This window comes from Syzygium oleosum, unplaced genomic scaffold (genome assembly GCF_021117445.2).
Source record: "Syzygium oleosum isolate NSW1041296 unplaced genomic scaffold, Sole_v2.1 Sole_v2.06, whole genome shotgun sequence".
Taxonomy (NCBI): Eukaryota; Viridiplantae; Streptophyta; class Magnoliopsida; order Myrtales; family Myrtaceae; genus Syzygium; species Syzygium oleosum.
The window spans coordinates 4,818,362-4,824,361 of record NW_026607490.1 but is presented as its reverse complement, the minus strand read 5'-3'; positions in this window follow the sequence as shown (position 1 = coordinate 4,824,361).

Here is a 6,000-nt window from a genome sequence, read left to right as displayed (position 1 = left end):
TTGATGAAGCACTATCTAATGGCAGGAAAGCTTAACAGCTCAATATCTGTTTATCATAACTCCATTATCTTTAAGCCCGCTTTCTTCTAATTCCAGTCATTCTCCTCTAATGATTAGGAGAGGACAGGGGCCAACTTGAAGATGAAACATTCATGGGTGTGATTAAAATATGAGGCCACTTCTAATTGAGACTAACCCCAAGTTCCTTCCCTTTGGACATTCCTCTTTCATGATGACAATAATGAAACCTAGCAAGATGGAACACTATGCTGTCCACATATAGAGCTGTAAAACTAGATTAAGCCATTATGCAGAAACCAGAAGATATGGGATTTTAAGGAAGTAAAAAAAAGACGACAAATTGTGATGATTTTCTTTTCTATTTTTCTTTTTTCGCTTAGTACTATAATTTCTTTTCGATTTGCATTGGTAGGAGCATATAAAGTGGATGAGGCATACAGAAGGAATACGGAGAAGATAATTTACTAAACTAAAAGGAGCCAAAAAAAAAATTAAATCTAGTGGAAAAGTATTATGAGGCTTCACTATATATACACCATAGCGGGAAAATTACCAAAAAAGTCCTAAACCTTTTGCAATTGCGCCAATTCAGTCATAAACCTTTTTTTTTTGCCATTTCAGTCCTAAACCTTTTACAATTGTGCCAATTTAGTTCATCCGGCCACTTTTGGCCGGCCAGCGCTGATGTGGACGCTGGCCAGCGTCTGCCGGTGCCGGCCGGCTGATGTGGCATTATTTTAATATTTTTTTTCCTTCTTCCCTCTGGCCGGACCAGCCAGGGGGAGGCTCGCCGGCGAGGTGACCTCGCCGGCCATGGCGAGGTGACCTCGCCGGCCATGGCGAGGCCGACCTCGCCCGGCCATGGCGAGGCCGACCTCGCCCGGCCATGGTGAGGCCTCGCCCAGATCTGGTGAGACCTCGCCGTCGCCCATGGCCAGCGAGGTCACCTCGCCGGTGAACCTCCCCCTGGCCGGTTCGGCCAGGGGGAAGAAGGAAAAAAAAAAGGAAAAAAAAATTAAAATAATGCCACGTTAGCCGGCGGGCGCCGGCCGGCGTCCGCGTCAGCGCCGGCCGGCCAAAAGTGGCCGGATGGACTGAATTGGCACAATTGTAAAAGGTTTAGGACTGAAATGGCAAAAAAAAAAAGGTTTAGGATTGAATTGGCACAATTGCAAAAGGTTTAGGACTTTTTTGGTAATTTTCCTCACCATAGCTTAACAAGCAATAAATACTTATCATCCTGAGATACTTAAACAATTATTTTGCCTCTGAAAGTAGTGAGCTCAACTGCTCCCATGACAATATCATGCTCAAGGCAAGCATGTGATCATTCAAGCGAGCATATGATCATTTGAAGTCTGTTACATATGGTCACGTATGATTGAAATATGCCATTCTAGATGTCCAATTTTGAGTTCATCTTTCAACCTGGGTCCTGATGAACATGATAATCATGCATATGCTAAGTTTTCATATAACAAAGCTTACAACTTTTTTGGGGGAAAGAAGAACACCAGGAACCCCGAAAGGTTAATGAAAAAAAGATCCATATTCACTTCTTATCCTTTTATCTCTCAGTTCTTTGAGTCTTGGTAGAGGACAATAAGCAAAATGGGATTTATTGCATGAAATATCGTAAACAGAGTGGGATGTTTCCATAAGGACTCAAAATAATACTTCGGGAGCCTAATAGAGGAACCACCTCAGAAGCAAAATCCTTTGACCCAATCAACCAATGCAATCTTTGGGCACATGACCACAAATGCCCTCTATTACCATGCTTTGCATGCATATCTCTTAGCGAGAGTTTCATCCCTTGCTAATCACAAGTGAGTCTCACCTGTACAGATGCTAATTTTGGCTACATGACACATAATTTTGCTGGTCTTTCGCAAAGCTCACACACAAGTTATACCAAATATGGTTCCACACATCTCACTCCCTCTAACAATACATAACGCAGAGCCTTTCCTTCACAAACTATACCTCTTTCGCACGTAGTTTGTCCCAATCTCTGCAGGTAGGGAAATTGGTTTCCCTGCGACCAATCTATCCTACAATGACTCTTTACTAGTTTTTGATACCATAGGCCATCTTTTGTTTAATTATCATTAGAAACCAAGAAACGCTCAAGCTCTTTAGGAAATGAACTGGACATTCTCCTGCTTTTAGAGACATCAATTTATTTCAAGATGAGGTGGGTCATGTGTCGGCTCACCTATCTTGCTCCAACATACAAATAGATAGAGCGCTTATAGAAGAAAGACATTTCTTTGTACGCGCCATACCCGTCGGCACTTGTCCGAACTTAAGGCCCAATTGGCTCCGCGCCATATGAAAGCGCGTTCCATCTCAAGGCGCCCAGGCTTTTCCCCCTGTACATCTTTACATAGGTTCCCATGCCAAAAGGCATTCTCCCTCCATTTCCCGATTCATTACTCTGTGGTGACTATAAAAGAGAATTCATCAAACCTCAATGTCCTATATATATGCTCAGTTGCATAGAAGCAAATGTAAGTTGATCGACAATACCATACCGTCGACTGGCAACAGCTCGCATTTTTACATGTCACATCCACATAAATCGCATGGTTAATCTACACAAGGTATGAGATGTAATGAGAAGAAGGAACAGCTATCTAGCTTGAAGATTCAATAGCAAAAAACACAAATGGAACGTGCTGAAGCCACTGACGGAGCAACCATCGCGGTCATATCTAAGTTTGGGTTTGAATTCAATCTCATCACCCAGTTTTTAGCACCAAACAATCGAACAACGTCAGAAATCGGGTGAACAGCCGCGAAGATCCACGGATGGTGATAACTCTTATGTAACCGAGTTGAAGCTACGGATCAAGCAACGCGATTCAAACAACATTAATTTGACGCGGGGACTCAGGTTCGAGCTCAGAGATACGCACATTGTCTTCGAGAGAATCGGTTTCTTAGACGACGAAGAGATCGAAGCCGTAATGAGAAACCTCCACGCAGAGGACGCCATTTTCGAGCTTGAAAGCGAGAAAAAAAAAACGCGGTGTTCTTTCAATTGAGCGGTAAAAGATAAAAGAAGAAAGAAGATTACTTTGGAAAGGTGGGAAAAAGCTAAAGTCCCGTGGGGCGGTCCAGCAGGCAACATGAGCCGTTAGATGAAGGGGGAATTATACGTCAACCGTTGAATCGTATTAACTTCAACATAATATTACCGGCTAAACCGGTTACAGACTTCGACCAAAAAAAAAAACCGGTTACAAACGGGAAAATTACAAAAAAAACCATATACCTATTGTACAAAGGTCAATTCTATTATAATTCTTTTAATTCGGTCAATTTTGGCCCGTAATCGTTGACATGAACAATCGTTTTGCATTTTTTTTGAATTTGTTTATTTCTTTTTCCTTCTTTCTTCGCCGGTGGCGCGGGCCTCGGTGATGGCCGGCAACCAGCCGCCACAAGCGAGGGCTGGCGATTTTAAAGACATGCTGCTACAAATAAGAACTAGGAATCTACAATAAATTTTAATTATTTGCGATTTCTCATGAAATATTACAAGTTATAGAAGAACACTCTAGAAAGGTAAAAATTGAAAGGGTGTGGCACAATTTCCACTCACATTTTGACTAAGACACTCATTTTTTCAGCTAATTAACCGAAATACCCTCTCTCTTTAATTTATTATTTCTTTTTTCATCAAGCTAATCATCAAAACTGTTTTTATTTGTATCATCTCTCTTATCAGTTTTACAATACAAATACTCAATTACATCCAAAAGGGGGGAAAAGTACAAAAAAAAGTCATAAACCTATTGCATTGGTACCAATTCAGCCATAAAATTTTCAATTGGACCAATTTAACCCTAAACATTTTCACATCGGTACCAATTCAGTCATCAGGCCAATTTAAGCCTGAAATTGCTGACGTGGACACCGGCCGTCTTACGCGGCACAGTCATCACTGACGTGGACATTTTTAAATAATATTTTAATGATTCTTTGAATTTTGTTAAATTTTTTAATACTTTTTTTCTTTTTTTTCCTTTCCCTTTTCTTTTTGTTGTTGCCGGTGGCCAGTCACCGGCCAGAGGCAAGGGTTGGCCTCGCCAGGCCGTGCCTGGGCAAGGGTGAGCTCCGGCGAGGCTGACCCTTGCCTAGGCTAAGGCAGCCTCACCTAGGCATAGGTTGGCCTCGCCGAGCCTCGCTCCCTGCCTGGGTGATGGTGAGCCTCACTGTTGCCTAGGTGAGGGTCAGCCTCATCAAATCTGGTGAGGGGGGCCTCGACGGAGCCTGGGCACGACCAGCCCTTGCCGGCCATGGCCTGTGGCTGACGACTAGCCACCAACACCAGAAAAAAGAAAAGGGAAAGAAAGGGCAAGGAAAAAAAATTCCATAAATTTTTTTAAAAAAATTCAAAAATTTATTAAAAAAATATTCATGTCAGTGCCAGTCGTGCCACATAGGATAGCCAGTGTCCATGTCAATAATTTTTAGCATAAATTGACCGGATGGACTAAATTCGTACCAATGTGAAAAAGTTTGGGACTAAATTAGTTTAATTGAAAAGTTTATGACTAAATTAGCACCAATGCAATAGGTTTATAACTTTTTTGGTACTTTTCCGCCCAAAAAGATATCCTCTTATCCTGCATCTTGTTAATCACTTTGCCTAGAAAATGTTGTTAATTTTCATTTATGGTCTCATATTTCCAATCACAAAAGCTGAAGATTAGAAATTTTTATTTATGACAGCTTATGAACAGACAAGTTTTAATGAAACTTTATTTCAAAGTTGAAAATTAAAAATCAATCTAGTTATCTAGCTGATCTTAACCTTGTGGGTGTTTTTCTGGAATAAGTTTGTAAATTTTTAAATTAATCATAATTTATTTTGTGCTTTCTGTTGAGCTTGTCACATTTTAATCTAAATTGTTAGATGGGGTTAAAAATCTAGTTACACCTTATTCACTTCTACATTTTGCGTATAATTTAGAGTCATCATGCGTTAATCTCTGTGTCGTCTTTTTTTGTCTAAACTTGGCTAGGATAATCATTTCAAGAGTATTGAAAATCTATGCCCAAATAATTGCTTTGCATTTGGAGCTCTTGATGATAATATTGCATATGATCAGTTTATTGACTTAATACACAAAGATAAAATTTATATATGACGTTGACATGGCACATGGCATTAGTTAGTATGTCTTACATCGAATGAAAACCAACTCACAACTTTTTAAGGGATATGATAACAATTAAGTTCCGTTTATTTCGTTAAAAATGTCACGTTTTCCTAAAAATATTTTCTTGAAAGTCATTTTGACAATATTTTCGTTGTTGGGCTGAAACATGAAAATGAACTGAAAAATGTTTTTCGTTGTTTGATAAGGAAAATTTGTTTTAATTTTTCTAAGGAGACATGCGCTAACCATTTGATATCATCAAATTACTTTTCGAGTGCTAATTACCTTGGCTCGAGTGTTAGGTTTGGCCCCGGCCTCGGGGAACTTGGACCCGGCCACCAGGATTCCCAAGCCAAAGTGCCGGGGTCAAGGTCGCATCTCGGACCCAACCAATAGGTATTCGAGCACGGGCATTGAGACCTAGGCCCGGCCTTTATGGACCCAGGCTACGGCGCCAATAAAAACACCATCTATTAGAAAGCATATAGAATAGGCAGTTCTTTTCTTTTTCTTTTTTTGATCGTGAAGTAGGCAGATCTCACGGGCTACAAAATTTTGACAGAATGAACCTGCAATTGCAAGTAGGGACATGATTTTCGGGGCAACTTATGGTTTCCACAGCAGTCAGTCAGAGCCCACTCAAACCTCTAGCTTTTCTTACTCCTCACAAATTATCTAAGAGGAAGGACCGGCCGTTTGCTAAAACCTGCGGACTGTGTAATGTGTGTATATGGAAATGAGACGCCAGGGAAACAAAAGGATGCCAAAGAAAAGAGGAAGGGGTCATGTGGAGAGCAAAGTGAAC